Source organism: Natator depressus, chromosome 4 (genome assembly GCF_965152275.1).
Source record: "Natator depressus isolate rNatDep1 chromosome 4, rNatDep2.hap1, whole genome shotgun sequence".
NCBI lineage: Eukaryota > Metazoa > Chordata > Testudines > Cheloniidae > Natator > Natator depressus.
Window position 1 is genome coordinate 88,133,799 of NC_134237.1, and position 14,643 is coordinate 88,148,441.

The 14,643-nt window shown below is 41.7% G+C and overlaps 1 protein-coding gene across 4 annotated transcripts in view; it reads right to left on the reverse strand.

The window, feature by feature from the left end:
* Positions 1 to 13,015, reverse strand: part of CRACD (capping protein inhibiting regulator of actin dynamics) — a 213,943-nt gene extending 200,928 nt beyond the window's left edge. For 3 of the 4 annotated variants that reach the window (XM_074951367.1, XM_074951366.1, XM_074951365.1), the window contains exon 1: positions 12,799 to 13,015. The gene's annotated coding sequence lies outside the window, so the exon portion shown is untranslated. The remainder of the gene's footprint in view (positions 1 to 12,798) is intronic. The other variant, XM_074951368.1, reaches the window with a different exon arrangement.
* Positions 13,016 to 14,643: the final 1,628 nt, after the last annotated feature.

Below are 14,643 nucleotides of genomic sequence, written 5' to 3' on the forward strand. Positions count from 1 at the left end.
GCCGGAGATAGACTAGGAATGAAGCCTTAGAACTTTTAGTAAGTAATCTAGCTAGGTATGTGTTAGATTATGATTTCTTTAAATGGCTGAGAAAAGAATTGTGCTGAATAGAATAACTATTTCTGTCTGTGTATCTTTTTTGTAACTTAAGGTTTTTGCCTAGAGGGGTTCTCTATGTTTTGAATCTAATTATCCTGTAAGGTATCTACCATCCTGACTTTACAGGGGGGATTTTTTTTTTATTTCTATTTACTTCTATTTCTATTAAAAGTCTTTTGGTAAGAAAACTGAATGCTTTTTCATTGTTCTCAGATCCAAGGGTCTGGGTCTGTAGTCACCTAGGCAAATTGGTGAGGCTTTTTACCAAACCTTGTCCAGGAAGTGGGGTGCAAGGTTTTTGGGAAGTATTTTGGGGGGAAAGACGTGTCCAAACAGCTCTTCCCCAGTAACCAGTATTTGTTTGGTGGTGGTAGCGGCCAATCCAAGGACAAAAGGGTGGAATATTTTGTACCTTGGGGAAGTTTTGACCTAAGCTGGTAAAGATAAGCTTAGGAGGTTTTTCATGCAGGTCCCCACATCTGTACCCTAGAGTTCAGAGTGGGGGAGGGACCTTGACAAACTTGTATATGGCCGTGAGGTTAAGGGGCCATTGCAGTTGGTGAAGCAGCAATGGGAGGGATTTACACCTTCTCCAGGAACTAACATTCTGGACTTTGTAACCAACCTACAAAACACCCTCCGAACCTCTTTAGCCCTTGCTAGAGGAAACTTACAGGATGCTCAAAAAGAGCAAAAAGCCTGGTATGATAAACATGCCAGAGAGCGTTCCTTCAAAGTAGGGGACCAGGTCATGGTCTTAAAGGCGCTCCAGGCCCATAAAATGGAAGCATCGTGGGAAGGGCCATTCACGGTCCAGGAGCACCTGGGAGCTGTTAATTATCTCATAGCATTCCCCACCTCCAACCGAAAGCCTAAGGTGTACCACATTAATTCTCTAAAGCCCTTTTATTCCAGAGAATTAAAGGTTTGTCAGTTTACAGCCCAGGGAAGAGACGACGCTGAGTGGCCCGAAGGTGTCTACTACGAAGGGAAATGTGCTGGTGGTGTGGAAGAGGTGAACCTCTCCACGACCCTTGGGCGTATGCAGCGACAGCAGATCAAGGAGCTGTGCACTAGCTATGCGCCAACGTTCTCAGCCACCCCAGGACTGACTGAACAGGCATACCACTCCATTGACACAGGTAATGCTCACCCAATTAGGGTCCAACCTTACCGGGTGTCTCCTCAAGCTAAAACTGCTATAGAACGGGAGATCCAGGATATGTTACAGATGGGTGTAATCCGCCCCTCTGAAAGTGCATGGGCATCTCCAGTGGTTCTAGTTCCCAAACCAGATGGGGAAATACGTTTTTGCGTGGACTACCGTAAGCTAAAATGCTGTAACTCACCCAGACAACTAACCAATGCCACGCACAGATGAACTATTAGAGAAACTGGGACGGGCTCAGTTCATCTCTACCTTGGACTTAACCAAGGGGTACTGGCAGGTACCTCTAGATGAATCTGCCAAGGAAAGGTCAGCCTTCACCACACATCTCGGGCTGTATGAATTGAATGTACTCCCTTTCGGGCTGCGAAATGCACCCGCCACCTTCCAAAGACTTGTAGATGGTCTCCTAGCGGGATTAGGAGAATATGCAGTCGCCTACCTTGACGATGTGGCCATATTTTCGGATTCCTGGGCAGACCACCTGGAACATCTACAAAAAGTCCTTGAGCGCATAAGGGAGGCAGGACTAACTGTTAAGGCTAAGAAGTGTCAAATAGGCCTAAACAGAGTGACTTACCTTGGACACCAGGTGGGTCAAGGAACTATCACCCCCCAACAGGCCAAAGTGGATGCTATCCAAAAGTGGCCTGTCCCAAAGTCAAAGAAACAGGTTCAATCCTTCTTAGGCTTGGCCAGTTATTACAGACGATTTGTACCGCAATACAGCCAAATCGCCGCCCCACTGACAAACCTAACCAAAAAGAAACAGCCAAATGCCGTTCAGTAGACCAAAAAGTGTCAGAAGGCCTTTAACAAACTTAAAGCGACACTCGTGTCTGACCCTGTACTAAGGGCCCCAGACTTTGACAAACCGTTCCTAGTAACCACAGATGCGTCCAAGCGTGGTGTGGGAGCCGTTTTAATGCAGAAAGGACCTGATCAAGAATTCCACCCTGTAGTGTTTCTCAGCAAAAAACTGTCTGAGAGGGAAAGCAACTGGTCAGTCACTGAAAAAGAATGTTACGCCATTGTCTACGCTCTGGAAAAGCTACGCCCATATGTTTGGGGACGGCGTTTCCACCTGCAAACTGACCATGCTGCACTGAAGTGGCTTCACACCATCAAAGAAAATAGCAAAAAACTTCTTCAGTGGAGTTTAGCTCTCCAAGATTTTGATTTGGACATCCAACACATCTCAGGAGCTTCTAACAAAGTGGCTGATGCACTCTCCCGTGAAAGTTTCCCAGAATCAACTGGTTAAAATCGTCCTTGAGATGTGGAAAATATTGTTAGTCTTTATGTACTTGGTAGTATATTTAGAGATACATGTGTCTTATTAACTCTGTTTTCCTAGAGCTCCAGGAAGAAATCCCAGCCAGTGTTTCACCCTAGCTGAGATTTGGGGGGCATGTCATAAATATAAAGGGAAGGGTAAACCCCTTTAAAATCCCTCCTGGCCAGAGGGAAACTCCTCTCACCTGTAAAGGGTTAAGAAGCTAAAGGTAACCTCGCTGGCACCTGACCAAAATGACCAATGAGGAGACAAGATACTTTCAAAAGCTGGGAGGAGGGAGAGAAACAAAGGGTCTGTCTATATTCTGTCTTTGCCAGGGATAGACCAGGAATGGAGTCTTAGAACTTTTAGTAAGTAATCTAGCTAGGTACGTGTTAGATTATGATTTCTTTAAATGGCTGAGAAAAGAATTGTGCTGAATAGAATAACTATTTCTGTCTGTGTATCTTTTTGTAACTTAAGGTTTTGCCTAGAGGGGTTCTCTATGTTTTGAATCTAATTACCCTGTAAGGTATCTACCATCCTGATTTTACAGGGGGGATTTCTTTATTTCTATTTACTTCTATTTCTATTAAAAGTCTTCTTGTAAGAAAACTGAATACTTTTTCATTGTTCTCAGATCCAAGGGTTTGGGTCTGTGGTCACCTATGCAAATTGGTGAGGCTTTTTATCCAACATTTCCCTGGAAAGGGGGGGGGTGCAAGTGTTGGGAGGATTGTTCATTGTTCTTAAGATCCAAGCGTCTGGGTCTGTAGTCACCTAGGCAAATTGGTGAGGCTTTTTACCAAACCTTGCCCAGAAAGTGGGGTGCAAGGTTTTGGGGAAGTATTTTGGGGGGAAAGACGTGTCCAAACAGCTCTTCCCCAGTAACCAGTATTTGTTTGGTGGTGGTAGCGGCCAATCCAAGGACAAAGGGTGGAATATTTTGTACCTTGGGGAAGTTTTGATCTAAGCTGGTAAAGATAAGCTTAGGAGGTTTTTCATGCAGGTCCCCACATCTGTACCCTAGAGTTCAGAGTGGGGGAGGAACCTTGACATGGGGTGAGGGTAGGAGGGGAAAAGAAGTTACAGAACACATTTACCAAAGTGAAATATTTTTCCTTCTATTCCAGACTGGAAAAAGCTATTTATCACTCTAAAAGGATTTTAATTATGAACCTATAACCTTCTAACATTTCTAAATTATTAATTTTAGGTTCTCACCTCTCTAACTTACACACCGTTAACAACTTGGAATGACTATTAAGAGAAATTATTCAATAGTTTTCCGATTCCATCTCCCCCTCCACACCAGAGCAATAAAACCAAGATAAGTTAAAAAAACCCAACAACTTTCCCTTCTGTCTATGGGCCTCATCCAACTCCCGCATCTTCACGGAGAGCTGTCAGAAATTAGAATACCATCTGAACCAGAAATTGGTACTTTAAGAATACCAGAAAAGTTGTCAAATTAAATATTGATACCTGTAAAGAGTACATATTTTAAATGGTTAAGGCACTTCAGCCTGCGGTACAAATCCTGAATTACCTAAGTCAATGAAATTCAGGAGGTGGACAGGAAAACAAGGCTAGAAATAAGCAACAGCTATATGAAAAACTAAGGATACCCAATGAAAAAGACTGTTTTACCTTTTTAATTAATTTAGCTATGGAACAATTTGACCCAAGCCAACTGAGAAACTGGTTACCCATGGTTTAAAACCAGTATAACTCACCAATAGCACTTGGTCCAATACAAGATATTACTTCTCCCACCTTGTCTCTCTGTACAGTACACACATATAGACGTGTTATGTAAATATATTACACACAAAAAACTATGTTAAAGAATATGAAAGGTGCAGAGTCAAGCACTTTAAAATTTGGAAATATGTCAGAATAAAGGCTGCCTGCCTTTCCAATCTTAATTTCGCCCCTTTGGGTGTATGCATTATGAGACCATCTTTAATTACATGATTTGCCACAGGACCCCTGCCTCATTCTCTGCACACCAAATGGATAGCTATTTGTGATGGTTGCCACTTGTAGGGCGTCACCTACTGGTCAGGGGGTTAGGCCCTTTGAAATGTAGGATGGGGAGCCCAGGGTTTCCTGCTCCTCCAGGCTCTGGCCTTGGGCTCTGAGGCCTTAAGGCTGCTATCCCAGGGCCACTTCCTGTACCCCTCTCTTGTCCAAAGTTCGCAATCTGTGGGAAGAACGTGTGAACTGCTTGGCGCCTCCTCGTGGCTAGCATAGTGTGTCAGCTCTCTCTCTCTCAGGGGGGCAGCAGCTGCCCCCTCCTGTGACTTGGCCATCTGGCCAGGTCACTTCCAAACCTCTCCTCCCCTTCTGGGATAATCCATAAAGAAAACAAGGGGAATTAATACAAACAAACAGAGTTAGTATGAGAAGGCGGAAATGCCTCCTTCTCAGGGTATATCAGAAGCAGGTCAGTGGTCAGTCAGTCCTTGGGGAAGGACCTTCAGACAGTTGTTGTTGGGAGAGATCCTACCTTCCCTCAGCCCTTTCCTCAGGAGCTGCGAGTTATAGGTCTGCTCTCTACCCTAGTCTACCCGCAAGTGAGATGTTCTGCTTCCTTTTAACTCCTCCTCCAGTCTGTGCAGCTCTTGCAGGGATGGAGTTGGCTGAGCCCAGAGCCGCTCCTTAACCCCTTGCTGCCCACTATGGAATCTGTATACTTCATCACACTGTTCAAAGTTGTTTCCTCCACATTCTTCACTATGGCCCTAGGCCTTATTTACTGCACACTATTCAAACTCTGTTCTGAATACAGAATTATTTATTTCCTTGTGGGTTTTTCAGTGGCACTCATCCTTATCGTACTTGGGTGCTTCACAGACAGTTATTAATTTATTTATGCAACAGTCCTATGAGATGAAGGGATTGCTATTATCCCCATTTTACAGATGGGGAGCTGAGGCACAGAGAAGTTAAAGACAAAGATGTCCACTAAATTTGGATTCCAGTTTGAGCTGACAGGAACCTGATTTTTTCAGGGTACTTAGCATTATACAGAATTGTGTCTGTTCAAAGCACATCTCCCATTGACTTCAGTTGCAGCTGTGAGCACTCAGCGCTTCTGCAAATCAGACCCCAGGGTCTCAGGTCAGGCACCCAGAAAGTGAAGAACATATACATAGCAACCACCTGTGAACAGTTTGTTTTAAGTGACTTGCCTCGTATCATTCAGGAACTCTGCAGCTGAGACAGAGATAGAATCCAGGGTAGCTTTCAATTGTCTTAACTAGGAGACCCTTTTTTCTCTTCTCCCTCCCTCATTCAAGACACATCTTCCAATCTCTGCAACAAATGAGGCAGGTTCCCTACAGACAATAGTCTTGTTTACTATGCAATCCTGATTCCACCCTGAGAGCAGGTTCATCTTGTGCACTGAAGGAGGCAGGAAAATAGTATGTGATCATGTAATTTAAGACTGTATCATAATGCATATGCACAAGGGGTGAATTAAGGTTGCAATGCACAGACACAATCTTAATACTCACACTTCATAACTTTTGAGTGTTTGACTGTGTATCCTTAATAATGTTCTTTTAACAGTTTTTGTTGGTGGTTAATTCCTAGGTTTAAAAACAAAAAACAAACAAAAACCCTATGGAAAAAACAGCAATCCCATCACGTGGCGTCACACTGACACCCACATGGTCATTAGCATGGTTGGAACCTTTAGATCTCTAATATAGACCTCTGTCACAGTAATTGATAGCAATAGTATGTTTTCATCCTTTATGTGGACCAGCTCTAGAAGGGGATGAGGCACAGTTTGCCAGTGGGTTTCACAGATATTTGCTGAAATCTTGGTCCCATTCTGGGCTCTGGAACGGAGCATACTCTAGTGGGCATGCTCTAGTGAGCACAAACTCTTCTTGTCTATCCTGATCTCAACCCTTTCTGTCTCATACCTTCTAACCTGTCCCTCTTCCTCAATGCTGATTATTTGTCCCATTCTCCTTGCTTATCCAGTCCTAGTCTGCGTTCCTTAGGCTTCTCATCCCAGTCCCAGTCCCCAACTCCAGGCTTCGCTGTCCAAATCCTAATCTCCCTGCTGACTTCGAGCCTCTCAGAGTCCCTACTTGGAACCAGGTTCTCCTCTTCCAGCACCTTGTCCAATGTCTCTTTCTGCCCAGTGGCTCCCAACTCCAGTCACAGCCCAGTAATTCCTAGCCCTGGTCTCCTTGTTAAATCAGTCCACATCTCCTCATCTGATCTGTTTGCCACCCTACCCAGCCAACTGGCTCCCCGCCTCCCCCCACTCCTCCAATTTCCCTCATTAACTCCCATTGCCAGTCTCCTCACACACAGTTCCAACTCCTGCTGTCCTTGTCCAACTAGTCACAACCCACCCACTCCCACAGCTTTCGGTCTCCTTACCCAGATAATCCCAGTCTCATCAGAATCCCTGTCCCAATCTATTACGTTCTCTCCCCTGGTCCAGCTTTTGTCCACTCTGCATTCAAATCAGATGAATTCCTTCTCCATCCTGTCAACAGGCGGTCACAGAGCACAGAATGGATAGGCTCCCTGCTCTCAGTTCCAGTGCCCAGTCCTAACTTGGTCCAGAGTGGCTGGGAACAGCCATTACAGGAAAAGTATTTCTGATCCCCCATAGCCCAGGGCTGGAGCACACTCAGTTGTCTGTGGCGATGGCACATGGACAGTCCTGTCACATACAGGAGCTGTGAGGATATGGAACATGCTCACTCACTCTCGGGAATAGTATAAGCACAGACTGGTCAGCACTAGGATCTGCAAGAGGCTTGAGCATGCTCAGTGTGGATGGAATCTTCAGAGATGTTAGCTGCTAAAACCAAAGAAATCTCTGTGCATGTGTGAACTGCAATTTTTTGAAGGTTTATAATTTGGACAATTTTTAGCCAATTTTTCACAGAAGTGGCAAAATACACATCCCTGACAAAGAGGCCACTCCCTGCCAAATTTCAAGTCTCTGAACCAAAGCATGGAGGCACCAGAACATTTTAAATAAAAGATCAAGATTTTATTTTTTTTTAGTATAGACAAATGAAGAAGTTTTCCCATAGTTATATTCTCAGAAATGGCCAAACTACTGAAAACTGACTTCTAACAGGAAGCGTCACAAAACCTTAAAAAGTGATGTTACCAATCCCACCTATATCATACACAAACAGACAATAGATATATACATGCGTGTGTGTACTGTATATTTATATAGATTTTTATCCATTGTAAACCAGGATTTTTCTGTCTAATGATTTGGGTCAAATTGTTCCATACCTCAATTGATTAGTACTTTTCATTTTTTGTACTAAAGAGTTTCCCATGTGGCTTTACTGAAGGTCACAGAGAAAGAACTGCATGCTGCCTTATTTAAAAGAAAAGGAGTTCTTTGAAGAACAAGTTAAGAAGTCAATATCCTGTGTAGCAGCGGTTCTCAACCGGTGGTCTGCAGCCCCCAGGGGGTCCACGAATCCCTTCAGGGGGGCCGTGGAGTCCTGCCGCTGAAACCCGATGCCCGAAGCAGGGCGTGGGTGAAGCCAGGAGTGGTGCAGGGCTGAAACCCCAAGCTGTTTCTCCCCCATCCCCCCGCTAAAACCAGGAACGGTGCAGGACTGAAACCGCAAACTCCCCTCCCCCCCACCCTCTTTGAAGCCAGGCGCGAGGGCTGAAACCCTGACATAGGCTGAAACCTTAAGCCCACGGGCAGTGTTGAGGGGACACAAGCATGTTGCCCCCACAAACGGCAGTGCCTTACCCAGAGTGGGGCAGTCCTGGGTTTTGATTACATTTCTCCTAACTTTTCTCCTAAATTTTAAAGTTTTGACAACCATAATCTCTCACATACAACCTCCTGCTACGGGAGGTTCACTGTAAAGCCCTAGCTTGAGCTGTTATATTAAGCTGCTTGAGTCTGACTGCTGACATTCAAAAATATGCTGAGTAATGAGACACATTCAAGCAGGTCAGCATATAATTTTTGCACAACTTGTGTTTTTTCACACACGCAAACACTAATGGTATTGAGAACCTTTATTCATGTGGACTGTGTTTTCATACACTTTTTCTAACTGCAGTAAGTTATAGATATAAATATTAAAATTATATATGCAGCTATTTCAAAGCTTTTATGGGAAAGTGATTTAATTGATTTTACTACCTAAAACTGTAATAAGTACAGTTGATAAAAGTCACTATAGCCATAGTTTAGAGGCAAACTTTAGCTGCAATCAATCAGTACTGTGAACAATCAACTGAAAACTACAAATATAATTTCTCAACTTCTCTCAAGTTCTGTCTATAATTTCCTTTAACTCTGTGTATATAGGAAAGAAAATATGAATAAATTTAAATGGTATGTTATACTTGTGCAATTGTATTAATATATTAATCATTTTTGCATAATGTCTCAAGCAAATTTAATAGGTCACTTATCCATGGTGATATGCAATAGCAACTTTATGTCTGCGATCACACCAGCCTTAATTAACTCACCACTAATGTAGTGAAATATAGGTTTTTGAATGGCATTAATTAAAAAGGAGTCTGCTGTATGTAAAATTTCTTTATCATACGTCATCAATATAGATATCAATGCTGAGGTAAGAATGTCAGCTTCTGACCAGACATAATTTGGGTTTTTTAAACAAAAGAATCATTTAATATGTAATGGAGAGAGTCTCTGTGAAATTCCTTTCAGGGAGGGATATTCAAGACTATGTTTGAAATCAACATTACAATACACAGTTTCTTATAAAGATGGATTTCACCCGGGGTTCTGGAACAATTTTTATAGTGGGGGTGCTGAGAGTCATTGAATCAACTGTAAACCCTGTATATAATGGAAACCACTTCAAGCAAGGGCAGCACCCCTAGTTCCAGCACCTATGATTTCACAGAATCTCAGTGGGAAAATGCACTTTTCAGCAGTCACCAATGTAGCCAAAAATGGAGATAACAGAATACATTTGAGCAGTCCAGTGCAGCCAACAGCAGCAGTGATTGTGTTAACACCACAATTTCACAATTTCAAAAGGAGACAAATTTTGCTCTGAAATACATCCTGTGTAACCCCATTGAATCCAGTTCAATTGTATGGGATGCGCGCTATTGCAAAATTTGTCCCAGGTGTTTAGACTATCTCAGCATTTATATCTGTGCATCTACATTGTTCTGAGCTCTTTGATCTCCAAAGATTCACAGTGTACTCTTCCTAGCATACCACTGCTTGTGAGCTCTTTGAAACTATTATTCAGCACTGTATGTATAAATTTTGCCTTTGAAAAACCTAAAGATTCCTGGAATTGATCTTATGTGCGGGGGGGGGGGGGGGAGCCAAAACCCCTTGAATACACACACAGTAAACTATTCAAATAGGAATAATTCAAAAAGGTGGAAAAAAACTTGTTTCTTGAACTAGTTCATGAAAAGATGTGGATGCAGTCATTTAAATATATGCTGTCTCTATAAAAATAATGTATACGGTTCTTATACTTCTTTTAAATGTGAAAACTATGACATTCATTCTTTGTCCTCTTTTTATTCTTATTCCATTCATCTATGTTTGTTGTAAAACATTTTTTATTGATGCACACATTGAAAGATCCCAAAGCACAACTGATACCCAAAATACTTCATCAAAATTTTCGAGGATTGACTGAGGCACCTGGCAAAGGTATAGAACAGTGACCTAAGGCAAAACAAGAGAAGCCTCTAAAAGTCACTATTCTTATTTGCAGCAATCAAAATTCTGAATGAATCTAAAATGTGTCATTTTTTTGACAAATATCCACAACTAAATTCATATGTAAAACAAAAACAATGGTCCCTTTTAAAAACAAAACCAGTTTATTATGCATAGCAACACCAATATTTTAATTACCAACTTATAACTTGTTATTTGCACAAGGGTGATTTGAATGAGATTAATTTAGTAGTAAATGACGCAAACTTACTTTATTTATTAAAGACATTTAACAACCTGTATAACTTCATAAATCAGTACAGTAAAATATGTAATGATTCAATTTTAAAATATTTGTAATGTTTTCTTTAACATGAGAATATTGTAGAAGCATTAATAATTCATACAAATAGCGAGCGCTATTCCATTACCATTTGCTGCCAGCGTTATTTAAAAAATTATTATACAGCATACAAAGTATACAAATATGCTCACATCTGAAAAGAAATTTACTAAAATGTAAATTTGTCTTGTTTGCAAAAAAATACTGCATATTTACATCCATGGTAGATGGCCCTTTGAACGTGGGCTTAATTAAAAAAGGATGTGCTGAGACAGTAACTTAGATGGTAAGTAACAACAAATAGTAGGAATCTCTTTGGTAAGTACCATATTTACTAGTATCCATTTTTAGACTCTTTATAGTCTTCTTTAAAATCTTGACATATGTAAGTATAGCTTGCTTATTGTTTCCACACACTTCAGAGATACAGTCCTATATTTTAAACTCATTGTTATAATGAAATGCAGGACCAAGAAAGAGCCTTTGATTGAATAGGTTTAACAATGAAAGAGTTGGATTTAACAAATATTTTGCTTAAATTCCTGAACTGGATTAAAACTCTCAGTGAGTTATATGTATAACTGATACACATTGGATATATATAAGAAATTTAATTTTCTTCATTAAATAAGCTTGTATTAATGTTAGTTTCTGTTGCCTAATTTAATATTCAGAAATAGCTAAATGATTTGATACCCTACAAAAAGTATATCTAGCATTATTTGGTAGTGATAATTTCTACATTTTAATTACTAAACATTAAGTGAAATTCAGCTATGACCACTATTATTTTTAGTCTAATTAAATAAATGGCACTAGGTCCCCAAAATGCACACAATACCAACGTAAGACAACTGCTACCTATTCTTATTCTAATACACTGCTTATGAAGCATACATAGATCAAGCTGACAACTACATTAATAGAAAATTAGCTACAGAATATTTATTATACGCCATTAGTGGTAAATAGCACTTAGCACAGAAAAGGGTAACTCCCTCCCCCCCCCCCACACACCTACTAGCAGATCAGTTTCAGTGCCATTATTGTCAAGCACATTAAATTTTCAGGATGCATGGTGTGGTTTCTAAGTTTTCTTTAACCCCTTGAACTGTGTTTTTAGAATTAGGCATTTTGTATTTAAAAAGCCAGAGCTGAAACATTAATAAAAATATTCTGCAAACATCTACAAACCAAACATTTTTATTCTTCTGTTGTGACTCTTAATATTAGCAAAATTGGTCAAAATAAAATGACAACATTCACTGGAGATCTGTTAACATTACAAGGCAACAATTTGCATGGGTGGCTCATTCGCCCCCTCCCCCCCAACAGAATGAGAAATGATCAAACTGAAGAAATTGTGTAAGAAAACAGACGAAAACCAATTTTACATCCAAGACATCTTAATCTCTGGTTTACCAATTCCAGTTCTTAGGGGAAAGGTAAAAACTAGAAACCATGTATTGTATATTTTAACCATGAAAACCTCAGATTTCATAACTCATTACAAGATGATGTCAGAGGTTCATGATAAATGGCTTAGAGGAGGTTAAACAAAGCAATGTAGCTCTTGAAGGTGATAATGTGGAACAAAAGTCATGTTTCTGAGACCTCTTGCTTTTCAGCAAAGGAAAATGAATACAGGATTCTTCTGGGAAATGCTAACAAAGGAAAATATAGAAGAAATTTAAAAGAGCCAATCCAGCTATTAAATTCTCAGAAGGCAACAAAGTAGCACCTTCAATGAACACTCACAGGCATTCCTAATATTTTTATTTAACAAAAAGACAGTTTTACAGTAGGAGATACTGCTTACATGCCCCTTTTTCTGATCTATTCATTGTGCATCCAACTGCTCCTAGTGTACATAATATTCACACTTTCTTTCATTGCTATTAACGGGGAAATATCACAGGTAGCAAAACTGATGCTAATCCCAGGCTCACAACAAATAATCGCACACATGTAGTTTAATAGCCTTTAAGGAAAGACTAGCCGTGCCTAACAATAGAAAACAGCCCGGAACGTCAAATAGCCCTGACAAGCAGGAATCGCTGAGTAGAGGCAAAGGGATGCTAATGAGTGAGAGAGGCAAGGTCAGGATGCGAGGAAGCATAGTACAGTGCTACAGCTTTCCGGGGGGGAGGGACGGGGACCTAACTGCAGCCATTTACACTGAAACAACATTTGTTAGGGAAGCAGGGGAGTCCTACCTCTTTCCCTCCGCCGTTTGGTGAGCAGCGATGGAGTGCGCAGTGGCTTCCTTTGGCGATGGATGCAGCAGCAGCAGCAGCCGCCCAGCCTCCCTCTTAAGCAGCCTCCATTGCTCTCCCCGCGGCTGCCACACCATGGCAATGCAAGCTCAGTCACTCCGGTGATCACATGCTCCCTGCAACCCACCAGCCCCACGCTGGGTAGCAAGAGAAGGCACGCTCCCGCTGCCTTGCCAAATGGGAGAGTTTGGGTAAAAGTTGGATCCTGCCGAATTCTATTGCCTTAATAGAGAACGGCTCCTACTGGGGGAAAAAGGTAAAAACTGGATTCTACCTGGATCCCGATGATATTTGTACCCAAGCCCCCAAATTCCATTGCTTAAACAGGTTTCAGAGTAGCAGCTGTAGTCTGTATTAGCAAAAAGAAAAGGAGGACTTGTGGCACCTTAGAGACTAACCAATTCAAAGCTTATGCTCAAATAAATTGGTTAGTCTCTAAGGTGCCACAAGTCCTCCTTTTCTTTTTGCTAATACAGACTAACGCGGCTGCTACTCTGAACACTGACTCAGGCAGCATGACCATGAGTCACTGTAGGGAAGATGAAGATACTTATGATAATAGAAAAGAGACAAATGCTCATTGAAGTGGCAGCTACAGCTCACTTCATTGGATGCATCCTGGCACCTTAGAGACTAACCAATTTATTTGAGCATAAGCTTTCGTGAGCTACAGCTCACTTCATCGGATGCATCCGATGAAGTGAGCTGTAGCTCACGAAAGCTTATGCTCAAATAAATTGGTTAGTCTCTAAGGTGCCACTAGTACTCCTTTTCTTATTGCTTAAACAGAAATGTCTAGCTCAGGGGTTCTCAAACTAGGGGTCAGGACCCCTCGGGGGTCATGAGGTTATTACATGGGGATCACAAGCTGTCAACCTCCACCCCAAACCATGCTTCACTCCAGCATTTATAATAGTGTTAAATATTTTTAAAAGGATTTTAAATCATGGGGGGGGGGGCTTGCTCAGAGGCTTGCTGGGTGAAAGGGGTCACCAGTACAAAAGTTTGAGAACCCCGGGTCTAGCTGTTCCTACTGCACAAACAAACCAACCCTGAACACTGATTGGTTCTGGTGCACTAGCACAAAAACCCAGTTCTGGCCTGCTTAAGTAGACAACAAGTTTAGTTGCTTCTACTCCAGCAATGGAGCACAGATACCGAAGCATCACAGTTCAACTGAACAGAAAGCCTGGCCCGTCACCCCAAAATCTGGCACCTACTCTTCACACTGCCTAAACAGAGCATATGTTTAGCCTTTGCTATTTATCAAAAAATGTGGACACCGGCGCAACAGCACAGCAAAACCCAGATCCAGCAACTGATAGGCATTGGATCCTTCCCAGTCCCCCTCGGCCAAATTCCACTGCCTAGGTAGAAAACATGTTGAGGCTTTGGAGTGACTAAAAAATCCAGACTCGGATGCAACTCATGGCAATAGTGCCACAAAATCTTGGATCAAGCATCTGGATCCTAGAGCCTTACCAATTTTGGCCCCAGAAAGTGCAACATCAAAATGGAGAGAAAGTGATGCTTCTACTGTTCCACCAAAAAAATAGCTGAAAGATGCAAAAACTCTAGCTTGGCATTTGTATCCTGCTGCTGCTGAACAGATCTAATGTTTAACTGCACACTCCATGTTTTAAGTCTAGCCTTAATACTTATACAGCCTCTGCTAGCCCACCAGAATAATCTGGATCCCAGTATATTGTGGTTCAAAACCTCTCCAAAAAGGGGGAAGGGGTGAGGTTAACTACTACATAGAACACTGTGTGAACATACCACTGA